At 41.0% G+C, this 14,268-nt stretch overlaps 1 protein-coding gene across 1 annotated transcript in view; it reads left to right on the forward strand.

Moving 5' to 3' along the window:
- LOC130265357 (urea transporter 2-like) overlaps window positions 1-14,268 on the forward strand; it is a 302,492-nt gene that overhangs the window by 177,203 nt on the left and 111,021 nt on the right. Inside the window, exon 3 of the mRNA XM_056514401.1 lies at window positions 823-927. The gene's annotated coding sequence lies outside the window, so the exon portion shown is untranslated. The remainder of the gene's footprint in view (window positions 1-822; window positions 928-14,268) is intronic.

Here is a 14,268-nt window from a genome sequence, read left to right on the forward strand (position 1 = left end):
GATTTGAAAAATTAGAAAAGACATGGATAATGAAAGGTTTGTCACCACTCAGGAGCCACTAGTAACAGCTAGGTTGAGAAAAGCCACACGTGGGACCATTTATTAAAGAGTTCTTTTGTTAGGAAGAAGCATTATTATGAAGAGTTTTAAGATTTGCTGGATTCCCACAAAACTTCTGTCTCCATCCTTCTTCTCACATCACCACAGGAGTCTGATGCCAGCATCAGGACATTGTCACAGCTCTGCACACCCCACAGTTATCCATAACTCTGACTGGAGCTGTTAGCTCCCTGGAAACTGAGGAGAGACCTGTGGGTCCTCTGAAAACTTTGGGAGAGTTTACATCAAGCTTCAAGGTTACAAGAAAACCAGAAAAAAACCCAGTTAATCTGTGATTTTTCATCATAAGTGTCACAAATTAAATCTCCTAGTGTCTCATCTGTTTTAGGGTTTCTTTCTATCTCTTTTAAATAAGACAAAAACAAATGTGTTGCCATTTTTTTCCTTCCTTTCAATGGAACTTGGAAGACAGAGGACTCTTAATTTACAGAATACTGAAAATTTTTTTTCTTACACATCCTGGATTAAGCATAAAGATCTTACCTTCATATTCTCAGCTACCCAGGTACCTCATTTTCCCACAGAATAAATGAGCAAACAAAAAGCCTACCTGTTCCCTCTCTCCTCTTCAAATTTCTCTTCAAGTTAGGAAAGGCAAATAATGACCTACTGGAAAGGCTGGAAATAAATTATAGGCAGAATGGCAAAAGCAAAATATTTCTCCTCTAAACATGTTGTTTTTTCCTCTGTATGTCTTGGCAGCCTAACTCTCTGAAACACCCACCTGAATTCTCTGCACTCAACAGAGCAGCCCAAGGATAAACCCTCTGGTAAATCCTATGTGACTGAAGATATAGGAGCCTGCCTGTGAGTAAAAACATTTTAAATATGATTGCTATACCTGTAAGTAACCAAAGAGCCCTTTTGGAGCAAATAATTTCCTCTGAAACATCTGAGTCCAATCATCCAAGCCTGGGAGCCCAAATTTATGTAATTCCACTGCTTCCCTCTCCTCATTGTCCATCCCCTGCCTCAAAAGAAAAGAGTTTACCCTGTCCATCTATCATTTAAATGGTAATGAGCTAAATGAATTCCACCTCACTTCTGAGCTTCAGAGCAAGCTTGGGTTTATTTATTCATTTAAAGGCACAAGAGCCCGTTTGACATTGCTGAACATGTCCCAGATTTATGGAAAATAAAACTGTACTAATCTCGCGCGTTTATTAGCTTTTCTGTCAGATGCCTCCACGAGTATTCAGAGATGTGAATTTGCCCTGCAGTTCTGTTCTGGCTGGAACAGCATCTCCTGAAATGTAAATGTTATCTTAAGGTCATATGCTGATGAAAACCCCTGTTTTGCCAAAGTCTAATTTCTTGGTCACTTGACAAAGCAGCTGCTGTTCAGTTATATGGCACAAAGAACACTATTAAAGATGGATAAGTTTGATTTGGCATATATTATACAGCTTCTAAAGATAAAAAAAATTACAATGTGTGATTATTTTTTCCTGATTTAGCTGAGCAAATAATAAGCATCTCACAAGTATGTATACAGGAATGATACTTGTAAGTAAATTTGTACATCTACACATTAAGCAGCCCTCTGAGAACTTCTGTGACTGCATTTTAAAGGATCAACACAAATATCCTGATGTGTGATATAATTTATTTACTGAATCATAGAGTTTTATTGGGACAGATTTCTGATTTGAAGGAGAATACAGAGATCAGACAGTTGTAAATGTTATGTGACAGTAAGCTCTGCAGCTGATGCACATTAAGGAAAATAAAAATTGCAAGGTTTATGTAATCAACAGCTGGTGTCAGCTGGTACTGTACCACATCAGTGCCTCCAAGGTTGGTAAAGAGGTTTTTTTAACCATCTGGTAGTTATCTAGCATTGGTCAATGTCAGAAGGACAATACTGGAGGTTCTGCACCTGCTTTGGCAAACCAGGAGAAATGATCACATGTGGAAGCAGGGAACATGAAGTGTGGGTCAAGAAAGACAATATGACATGTTTTAGGAGGTGGTGCTGTCATTCCCAGCCCTTTTATTGAGTGAGAAAGTGCTGGTAGGGAAATCATCTGCAGGGATGTAAGGTTTGGGTTGCACAAAGCTCCAGGAAAAGCTGGAGCATCCGAGCCATGGCTGGGTTTGGGGTCCAGGCTTGAACTCTGAGTCAGTTCTGGAAGATGAGATGTGTCTGGGATCTCAGTGTCTGGTGATGGGTGGAGAAGGAATGTTGCCTGCACAGTGTTTGACTTCATCTCACAAGGAAAAATGTCAAATATGCTCAGAAAAATATCAAGAGTTTTCTCTTACCAAAAAATTGCTCTAGTGAAGGAATACTTGGTCCTTTGCAACAAAGAATTTAAAAAATAAACCTGTAGATTGAGATTCCTCTGGTCTCTTCTTTTCTGTTTTCTTATCCTGCCTTTTTATTTATGAAGTTTAGAGAGGTTCCAAGTGAAAGATAATTAAACATTTCAGATAAGACTTTACTTTGCAGGGCATCCAGCATTTAAACATTAACCCTCTCATACCTAAGGAGGTAGGAAAGTTATTCCAATGAGAAATAAACATGAGCAGTAATGAAGCACTGACTTTCAGATAGGATATTAGCTCAGCAAAAATAAGATTCATCAATATTCAGGTCAAAGAAGGATATGCTTTTGCAAAAAAATTTATCTAGTAGTCTGGCAGGGGATATCCCTCTCCTTTTTTTTCTGACAATTTTGATAGGCCATGACACAAATTTTAACTTCCAGAGGAAGATCTGGGGAAAAAAAAGTCTTCTGGGTATATTTTAAAGTGTAAGGGAAGCATCTTGTGTTTGTGATTGCAACATTCATTTCAGGGATATGTGATACTCCCTGTCAGCTGCAGATGAGAAAGGATTTCCCTGCCTTGGAACAAATCAGATTTTTTTCTAGGGTTTGGGTGGAACTTGATCATTCCCTGGTCCAGCAGTTCTTTGTCTCAGTACAGTCCTCCACAGTGATGAGAATATACTGCACTTTGTGTCTCTCATAAAATTTAATTCACATACTGAGGTTCCCAGCCCTTGCAATTTGCTTCTTCGAATTAGCTAAGACACCTCCCTATGACACATAATTCTTGTGAAAGTTGTTAGCTCTGCTTAAAATAAGAAAGTGGGTAAATAAATAAATAAATAAATAAGCAGGCTGGAGTTCATTACGGAAATCGAGTAACAGCCCAGCAGAAAATTCAGCAATAAAACATCCACATCGTATGCCATTAATATTTGCAGTAAACCATGAGCTGAGAAGAGGCTTGGTAAAATAGCTTTCACTCCTGAAATGCCATATCCTGATTGGCATAAATACAGCAAGATGCCAGCTGAGCCGAAAGGGAATCCCAGTGTACCTGCACAGAATCTTGTCCTTGCTTAATGTAATTTCTCTTTGGACAGAGCACATCCTGGAATTACAGATGTGGAAAGGAGAGGTCACCAAAGGAGCCTGGTAAAGCAGAGATGTTTATGTGCACCTGCTCCATGTACCAAGGCTTTATGCCACCCTCGTGGTCCCAAAACATCCCCTTAACATCCAGCTGACAACTAGGTGTAAAAAGTGAATGAGAGGGCACTGCTCATCCTGGCTGCTTGGACATCATTGCCCTGCCCTCCTGTATTCACTCTCTGGTTCTGTTCCCATTGCTCTAAAGGGCTCTGCTCTTCCTCATCCCCAAGATGTGGGGACTTTGGGGCCAAAGGATCATCTTGCTTAGAACACCTATGTCACAGATTATTAAGTTTCACTCAACTGTTCCTGGGATTGTTTCCAGTAATTGATGCCCTGTGAAAATTCTCTTCCAGAGAGAGATTCAGCCTTGATTTAAAGGAAGGGTGAAATAGAGAGCATGCTGCTTTCCCTTGCAGTTTGTTCTGGCTTGTAATCTTCCTCACTCTAAATCATATTGGTCCTTCTCTGTGTGATGAAAGAAGCCTCTTCCAAATGGGTTCCTCTGTCCACACAAATATTTTCCCAATAGTCAAATTACCTCTCCATCTTCTCCTTGTCCATTTGAGTCTGAAAGGTGTCTCATTCTTGGGATTTTATTCTTCTGCACTTGTCTGATGCTTTTCTGAGATTTTTCCCTTTTTTTTAAAACCTTTTTTTTTTTTTATATTCTTAATAGAAAGCAAACTGGAATGCGTGTGGAATTGCCATTTTACTCACACTGGATTTCCACACAGGTGTAGAGCTACAATAACATTCTATTGAAGGGGTAATATGCATATAAGAAAAAGCCATGACTTTTAGCATTAAAAGCCCTGAAGAACAGTGTTTACAGTGTTCATAGAGCACTTGGAACATGTAGATGTTATAGATCTTTAAATGTAGATGCATCTTGGCTTCGCAGACTAATAGGAGATTTTTTTCTGTGTTAATGGGGACTGTGCCTTCAGGTAAGTTTAGCTGACAAAAGCCAGTAAGAGAAAAAGAGGTGGCTAGAATTCAGAAGTTGGATGTGTCAAAAACGTGGAATTAATTAGGGTCTTGAATAAGCGAGCAGAGTGATGACTTATCTAAATATAGAAGAATGTTCAGCTCTTAGTGGAGTCCTCCTGCCCTGGACTTGTGGTCAGAAAGAGGTTCCTGTCTGCTCCAAGATCTGTGCTGACTATTTGGTCTTTGGGTAACAGGTACAAGCTCCAAACAGGCTCAGCTCCTTAGCATCACCTACAGCAGTGTCTTTAATTCTTTGTACACTGTGTCATCTGCATCTTCTAAGAAATATCATCCATGCTCACCCATTTAGGAACTCAACACCTCATATTTATGTCATGTTCCTAGCTCACTGTATCATTTAGTCAAGATTTTAATTAAAATACTTCCACAATGTATTGCTGTGAAGGCATAATCAGTTTGGCTTGAGCTTCCTAATTCTCAGTTTTTGTCCAGGATGCAACAGGCTTTACACAACAGAGCACTACTTGTGATGGGGGGCTGGAAGGTACCCCTCAGATCAAGGTCAGCCACCTCTGCTGGCACATTCCTCCTGCCATCACACCACATTCAGGCATCTCTACATGCCCTGGAAAAATTAGGAATGCTGAGAGTCTCAGCAAGGCGTGGAGCTCAGGCTGAGTTACTCACCCACCATGACCTGTCCCATATGGGCATCCCTCACATTCCTTGCCCTTGCAGGAAGGTTGCCCCTTTCCCATGTATGAAATTTCATAACTGCTTGATAGTAACAGAATATGTATTCTGCATTCCTGCATGGTCTGCATTGCCTTTGGCTCTGTTAAAACATGTTTTGCCCAAATAAGCTGAACTTCAGTGATCTTCCTTACATGGACCCTGCAGTTATTTATACTTCTACCAATCTTCATCAGCTGCAAATTCCATCAGCAGTGACTTTAAATCTAATCCTGGATTACTAATGAAAACATCCCACAGCCCCAAGCACAGGTATGGTTCTGTGGAGACACTGCTTAGGATCCCCTGGTTGATGATGGTTTGTCTAAACTTTCAGACCTGCTCTTTATCTTTTTGTTTATATCACCCTATGAGGCTTTCCCCCCTCCTCACCTTCTATTGACTTTTCCTTTGAAAACTAAAACCACAATGTTCAGAAGTGTTCTTTACTACATCAGCTTGCTGGCAGCCCTGTTAGGAGCAGTGGATTCTTAACCATGGGAAAGCACATGGTTATATTGAGCCACAAGCAAATTGAAAGGTGGAGGCCATTTCCTATGTTCTGACACAAATGCACACATATGTATAAGCTAGTTCATAAAAATTGTCAGTTCCTTTTACAGGTTTTATACCTATATTGCAGATAGGTTTGGGGTTTATATTTGTTTTAATATTTGTACTGTTCTTAAACAAATGGATTGGTTCTGCCTATGTGTTTTGCTTTAGCAGTGTGGTGTTAAACACATTCAAAATGTTTCAGTCATGCAAAGATTTGACTTTGACCAAAAAGCCCCCAAACCACAGAACTATAGAAACAGCCAAGCACTGTAGCCATTCCCCAAATAGGGTGTTAGGATTAGGCTATAAACCTAAACTGTTTAATATGGTTTGGGTTTATGCAGTAGGTCATGGTGGTTAGTGTTTAGAGAGCTGAAACAAGAATGGAAGAAAATTAGAGTGGAAAAGCTTGGTTTGAAAAAAACAGCTCCTCATAGATGACTATAAAGGGGATGATTGGACTTGTGGTGTGTACCACATATTTTGGCTAAGCTAGATTGCTTTGAAAGCCTTTCAGCTGATATAAGCATGATCATCTGAGCAGGACTTTTTAGCTCAAAACACTCCTAATGTTGAACTCTTGGCATGAGAGGTGGTGACAGCTGCAGAAGGCAGAGGGGGAGAAGGCAGCAGAGCTGTGCCTTTGTTATGGAGAATAGCACAAGGGAAGCAGAATTGCCTAAATCAGTGTTGTGTGACTTGTGGTGGGGACCATGGCAGTATGATCCAGCTCAGAGCACGAGCCCTCAGCACTGCCACCCCTCTGAGTGCACACAGACACCTACACACTGCCAGACTCCAGCATTCACAGGCTCACACCATATCCAGAGCTGGAAGGGACCCTCAAATTTTTTACAACCTGTCTCCACCATGCCAGTGCCTCAGTGATGCTAAAGCCCAACAGCCCAGGGAATTTGGTGATCAGTACAAATTCATTAACCCCAGGGCACTAACCAGCCAAGATGGAAAGATTTGTTCCAGAGGTAGTTTGGTTTGTCTCTGTACCAACATCCAAAGAGTCCATACATTCCAGAAAATAATGCAACAGGTTTTACTTGTTCATAAAGGGCATTTGGCTGATCTATCCTCCTCCAGCCAGCCTATCAAAGCATTCTCTCAAATATATCACTAGAAATAACTGTCCTAGAGACACCCCAAACAGCTTGATTAAACCACCCTGGCTGTGTGAAATGCAGAGTAGAAACAGATGTGGTCCATATGGTGATAAACATGCCTAGACACCAAGCTGGGGTATTCATGTGCCCACCTGCCATCACATCACTCCTCTGTTTCTACCTCTGAGCAAACCAATGTTCCTGTCTGGGAACAACCAGGGAGTGGCCAGGGAGCAACCAGTTCCCAAATACTGCCTTGAGTTTTCCCTTCCAGAAGGGAAGCAGGCTGAATAGCAAAAATGGGACCAGACTCCCCATTCAAGGGTTGGGTTTAGCTGGGATGAACACCAGCCAGCTCTCACTCTGGCTGGTGAGTTGGGAAAGGTTAAAAAGAAGAGTCTTGTAAACACAATGCATAAAAGGTAGAAGAACCAACAAATGTAAAATAAAATTCTAGTTACGTTCAGATGAAGCTGGCTACCAAAGAAATAATGTTTTATATTCCAATGCCATCTCCATGCAAAGGCTTTTCCTCAGACTGTTTTCTGAAGGGAGGAGGACCTCAGGGGAAAACACTGGAGAAAGTGGAAGAATTACTTCTGACTCCATCCTCTGCCCTGGTAGTTATGTGTTTAATTCCCTCCTAGCACAACAGAACGGGTTTTAAAGGTTTCTAAAACAAATAAAACAATAAAAATGTGATTTTTAACATCAGTGCCTGCTCATCACAGCTTGTTCAAAGGTGAATTTTGTCTGACACTTGGGCCACCCAACAGGGAGGTACATGATTTTGGATAATAACCTTTGTTAATGATCTAATACCTGATGTGCTAGACCTGAGAAAACACCTCAGAACCTGACTTTTTTGTAGTATGGATTCACATTTAGTCCCACAAGTGTCTGGGCATTTATTATTTTCCACAATCCTTATCTTTCCCTTGATATGGTTCAAGTATGAACTGGTTTCCCCTGTCTGGTTTGTCATGAGGCCACCCTCCACCTAAGAGATCACTTGTACAGCTGTTATTAAAAAGCAACACCTTAACCAGTGGTGAAGACACAGCTCTCACATCCTTCAGATCCTCTTTCCACCTTCCTTCCATTATTTGCTCTGACAGCATTTGACTCTGTCAAAATCCCAAGTTTTAACGACACAGTTTCCCTTCCCATTGAATATTTTAGTACAAGAACAGCTTTGCTTTTATAAAGACATGGTTTAGTCCTCAAGTCATCACTGGCATCTCGAGTGCAGCCTCCAAGCCAGCAGAAACTTGTTGGAGAGGCTGTTATCCCATCATTTGCTCCTTGATGTTCTGGACTGTGCTCTCAGGGGAGCCCATTAGCATTCACACTCTCAGGCAGTTCTCTCCTCCCCTGTTAATAATTACCCAGGGAGGGGGTAATTAAAATAGGTTCTGAGGCTATGAAGAACCTCTGTCCGCCTTCACTACTTGCAGAGCCAAATGAGAACTTTAATGTACATTTGGAGACAACTCCTGAAGGGTTTTGCACCTTTGTCACACTCTTGTTGTCATTAAACACGATCTAATCCTGCATTTCAGTTCATTAACCTGAACAGAGGCAAATTTTGAGATGTGACTGCAACACGGCACCAGTAAAATTTCCCTAGATACCAGATGAAGTTCTATCATTATAAAATGGATAATTTCATGGGGATGGACAAGAGTGTGGGAACAAGGGACTGGTTAGCACAGGTTTCCCATGGAATTTCATCTGCATCTTGATTTTACCATAGAAAATGAGAAGGTTCCTTTCACACAGCCATTAGTTAGAGAGATGTTGAGTAGAGACGTGTTCTCTGGACAGTGAATTTGTCCTGTGCTGCAAACAACCAACAGCAATCACCTCCATGACCAAGCCATGCTGGCTGAGCAGAGCAGGAGGGCATTGGGGGTTCATGAGCTCTGTGAGATGTATTTCAGCACCAGTGATGGCCTGAGAGCCACCACAGCTCTGCTCGTCCCTGTGCCCACAGAGATCTCTGCTGCTGGCACAAAGCAGCAGTCAGGGTGAGCAGCACCTGCCTTGCTGCAAAAACCATCCTGAGACACTTTAGGAAGAGCTGATTTAAATTCAAGCTCCAGCACCTTCACAGCCTGTCCTAAATCTGAACTGAGGTGGCTTAAACAATCCCTTAAAAGATTCCAGAGATTGGAAATCTTAGGCCTGTCTGCCTTAAAAGCTGTCATTCAATTCGACCTAGGCAGGTGGAAGTACAAAAAAATGAAAGAGCAGATGAAGCAACTGAAAATAAATATACTTCCCATTTTTCAAAATTTGATCTTTTTTAACTAAAGCCTATATAATTCATGTGCTGTATATTTTATTGCAGTTGGTTTCAAAGCTGTTGGAAATCACAGATCAGTCCCTCAGCCACGATGTCTTTATTATGCACCCATAAATCATGCATGGAAGGGCCTTGACAGCTGACAACGACGTAAACTCTCAGGAAGCAAAGCCCCTAAGCCATGTAAAAAATGTATGTCACAGAAAAAAGAAGTATGTCATCTTTATTTCCTTTTTATGGATATTTTTGTCTTATCATTATCAAGGAAGATTTTTCTTCCCCCCTGTACTTCTGTCTAAATGTAGTTAACTCAGAGGTAATTTGCAATGGTATTTCAATGACACAAATGGAGAGCCCTTCCCCTGCCACATCTGCCTGCATCTTCAAGGATGAGGGTGTTGTAATTATACAGTTCCAGTTTCATTAACAACTCTGCTACCAATGTGGTTCATAAGGATTCTGGAAAAATGCAGAAGTTCATTGAATTGTCAGGAGCATTTGGGTGTTACAGGAATCATGTAAATTATATTAGAGTTGGTTTTTTTCAAGCCGTGGGTCCATTGCAAGGTTCAATCAGGTTGTTTGGGGTTTTTTGAGCAGGAAAAAACAAAATATTGTGCTGTAGCTGAAAAGCAGAAAAAGGTTCCAAGGAGTGGAAATGCTCAAGAGAGAAAAAAAAAAGAAAGAAAGGAAAGAAAGAAAGGAAAGAAAGAAAAGAAAGAAAGAAAGAAAAAGAAAGAGAGAAAGAGAGAAAGAGAGAGAGAGAGAAAGAGAGAGAGAAAGAGATAGAGAAAGAAAGAAAGAAAGAGAGAAAGAGAGAAAGAGAAAGAGAGAAAGAGAGAAAGAGAGAAAGAGAGAAAGAGAGAAAGAGAGAAAGAGAGAAAGAGAGAAAGAGAGAAAGAGAGAGAGAAAGAGATAGAGAAAGAAGGAAAGAAGGAAAGAAGGAAAGGAAGAAAGGAAGAAGGAAAGAAAGAAAGAAGGAAAGGAAGAAAGAAAGAAAGAAAGAAAGAAAGAAAGAAAGAAAGAAAGAAAGAAAGAAAGAAAGAAAGAAAGAGAAAGAAAGAAAGTTTGCAGTTACAGTTAACATTTTCAGTTTCTGAAAGGCATGTTTTACTTTTCAATTGCTTGATTCTTTTTTATGTGGGTGCAGTTCTGTCAATTTGCTTCTTTAATTTAAAAAAAAAAAAAATTAAGGAAAGTTTTGGGATAAGTAGCAAATTTTGGCAGAAGAAAAAAAAAAAAATAGAGAGAGAATCTTTTTATCAGAAAGTGAAAAATAGCCTTCCAAATAGAAATTTGGAGAAAGTACCCAATGGAGTACTGAATGACTGTCTGTATATTGGGCTAAGGATGAAATTAAAATAAAATATTAACAGACCTAAAAAACTTTTTTTTCCTGTTATGCACATTCATACACTGAGCTTCCAAAAGCAGGGCACTTGAGACAGACTGGTGAGCTCACATTTCAACACCTGAAGGGCAGAGATCACCTAACAGCCGCCCACCCCTCTTGCTATATTTACTGGATTTAGGTGTTGTCCTGTGTGTTGCCACTGCCTGGTGAAAAAAATGCCTCCTAACTCAGTGTGAAAAAAATGCACCTTTTTCCCAAGCAGCACATCAGCTTTGAGCTGATCCTCCTCCATTCACACCTTCCACATCCATCTTACTGCTGTAGGGTGTCTTCCATTTATTGAACAGCTGATTTACTTTAGATGCAGGGTAGGACAGGCACCTACATACAAACGTAGGGGGAAATTCTTTGGGCTGGATTTCAGGAAAAGGTTCCTCACCCTGAGGGTGCTGGGCACTGAACAGGATGCCCAGGGAATGGGCACAGCCCCAAGGCTGCCAGAGCTCTAGGAGAGTTTGGAAACTGCTGCCAGGGATGCAGAGAGTGGGATTGTTGGGGGACAGGGGCTGGACTCAATGATCCAGGGTGATAACTCATTTATTTCCTCTCAGCTGTTGGTGACATTGTTGGTAGTTCCTCTTGGCTTCTCCTCATTGCTCCAGCCTGCAGTGGTCATGCAGGGGGGTCTTCATCACACAGAAATCAGCCCAAACATCAAAGAGTGTAAGGCACAATTCACAGGATCCCAGTCATTAAGGTTGTGTCATTAGGGAAAAGGACTCTAAGATTGTAGAGTCCAAATTTTAACCCACCTCCATTTTGTTCACCACTAATTCACCTCATTCCTCTTCTGCTATTTCTCTACAACAGCTCAGCACTAGAGAGTTTTTCTCAAAGAAATCCCACCCACTGTGTCTTGGTTCTTTGGGGAATCCTCTTTTTGGGATGCCACTATAAAGAACCAAGAGAGGCAGCGAACACCGTGCTGTTTCCTCAGAGAAACACGCAGAGAAAGGAGCAGCAGATATATAATTCTGTCTGTGGGGGGAAATTCAGAACCAGCTGAGATGTTTGTTGCTGCTTTTATCCACTTGCCTATGCAAATTAGTGGGGCTCAGAACTAAATGGAAATGTGTTAAAAGGAAATCTGAAAGCAGGATCTGTTTCATACACTAGTCCTGCTCCCTTCCTTTGGAAAGACACCTGTGGACACATTTTCATTAATAATTTCACTCTATCTCTTCTCTGATGTAAATTTACAAGCAAGAAGCAGGAAAAATGCCAAATCAAATGTTGCAGGCAGACTGGTGAGATAATTAGTATATGATGCATAAGGAAGAAGAATCCCAAGAAGCAAAGCTAGATGCCCATGTACAGATTTGTGACAGCCTTTGGGGGAAGCTGCAATTCACTGAGGACCAGCTGTGTTTGCATTTTGCTCTTTCCTCCTCTCACTTAGTGAATCTCTCCCAGGAATGCCCTTTTGCCTTGAGCTTTTGAACTGATGAAGTACCTGCAGGAGAGAGGAAAGGAAAAGACCTTTAAAATAGATAAGCTGCTTATCTCTTTAGCTGACTTGAATTTGCTGCTGTGTGGAGGAGGATGCTATCAAAATCAGAAGTTTAGAAGTTAGTAGTGCTGGAAAAGTTTCCAGATGTGCATCACCAGCACAGAACTCTCCCTGCATGTTATTCTGTATATTGCTTCTAAATCACTGCTAGAGATAAGATTAATCCAGGTACATTGAAGTCACTTTTTCAAAAGTTTTTCGTGGTGGTGTTTAGCCAAGGAAACAGGACTTGTGTGATCATACTTTGTGCTTGTCCTGCTACCTGACATTCTTTTTCAATAGCCTGTAAACCCACAGATCAACTTCAACAGAAGGGTAGAGGCCTCAAAGATATTAAATTCCAGACTTTTTCATGAAAATCAGAAGCTTATCTGCTCAGTTTTAACCACAACCTGTCCTTTCTCCATGAAATTACTGGTCACTGATCAACATACAAATTTCTGGGAGCCACAAGTGCTGTTTCTTGTTAATTGAGACTCAGAGGAAGGATTAGAGTGCCCACAAGGGCAAAAATTTGGGATGTAAATGGGGATTCATCCCCTTGGCAAGAGTTCAGAAATTCGAGGTCATTCCAGAGGGGCTGAAGGAAAACAGGACACAAATCCAGAAGAAAAAACACTTTTTAAAAAATACCTCAGTTTCTCCAGACACTCAACACTTCTTTTCTTTTTTTTTTTTTTTTCTTTTTCTCCTGACACATTTGATTCAAGATCTGTGAATATTAAAGAAAAAGTTCCCATTGGCTTCTGGGGGAGCTTCTGGGGTCTGGTCAGAGCTGGGGAAAGATTTATGAAAACAGCAACCATTCATTAAAAAAAAATTTTGAGAGATGCTCATGCTGACATTGTGATTTGGTTTATTGTACAAATAAATGGTTATTTGAACAAAAAAGCCATCTTTTGACTTTAACAGGAAAAGGAATACTATATTTAGAGCAAAAAGGCTAGATATCAGCTTACAGTCACAGACAAATTTAAAGAGCAAATATTGCATTTTAATGATGCTTACTTTAAACAGGGTCTTTGCTTTGGTGTATTTTTGTGGTTTTCTATGGTTTTAAAACTAAAATCTGTTTGAGAAGACGAAATACCACTTACTGTTATTTGAATAGAGAGGAGATCCAACACTAACCTATTGCTTTCCAACATTGACTAAGCTGTTTGTATGAACAGTAACACAATATCTACCTAAATCTTCCACTTCTGCTTGGCCACTTTTAGCGGTTTTCTTTTGAAATTCCAATTTCTTCTACCCCTGATAGCAGATCCAGCTCCTCTCCTACACTGCTGGAAGTGAATTGAACCAACCTCACTCAGTCTGACCATGAATCTTGAATTCTTTCCTACACCACTTTACAGACTAGTGCTTACAGCAGTTTCCTGAGAGGCCAGAAACAGGGATTTGACACCCTCGTGGAGGAAAGAGGGAGGGTATGGATATCCCCTTTGTGCATGGGTTCTGTTGCTTGAATGAAGGGTCTCCCTTATGGTGTGGTAAAAAATGGCAAAAGTCAAAAAGAAACAGCCTTGGAGGTAATTTGAGAAAACCCATTGGCTCATGCCTCTCAGGGGAGAAAAACCAAAGTCATTGTTGATTTCTGGAAATTTATTGGGAGTGAGAAAAAGGTTCAGGCATCTGGAAAAATTAACCATAAAAACCTGAGGTGCCCTTGAAACATAACTGCCTGCAGGGCTAAATAGCAGCTGAATCAGCATCACAATTCTGGATTTAGGCCCTTAAAAACCCTACTTGGAGCACCTTTCCTTTTCCCAGGCTCTAAGCCGTCTGATCTGTGACAGGAGGAGCTACATCTGCACTGAGACAGCACCAGGAGCTCCTGGGCTGTGAACTCCAACCCCTGGGCAGGCTGCATGCTAAATCCTTGTGCCAAAATGTTATGAAAGGAGACAGCTTGAGTTCCTACACAGCCTTCCAGGTCTATTTTGGCTCATAACTGTCTCTGTCTTTGATGTCCCAAGGGCTGGATATAACCTGCTCTGTAGCCAGGCTTGGAGAGTTGGGGATGCTCACCTGGAAAAGTGAAGGAAGAGACCTTAGAGCTCCTTCCAGTGCCTAAAAGGAGCTCCAGGAGAGCTGGGGGGGGGGTTACTTTGGACAAGGGCCTGGAGTAA

The sequence above is a fragment of the Oenanthe melanoleuca genome, chromosome Z (genome assembly GCF_029582105.1).
Source record: "Oenanthe melanoleuca isolate GR-GAL-2019-014 chromosome Z, OMel1.0, whole genome shotgun sequence".
In the NCBI taxonomy this organism is placed as follows: domain Eukaryota; kingdom Metazoa; phylum Chordata; class Aves; order Passeriformes; family Muscicapidae; genus Oenanthe; species Oenanthe melanoleuca.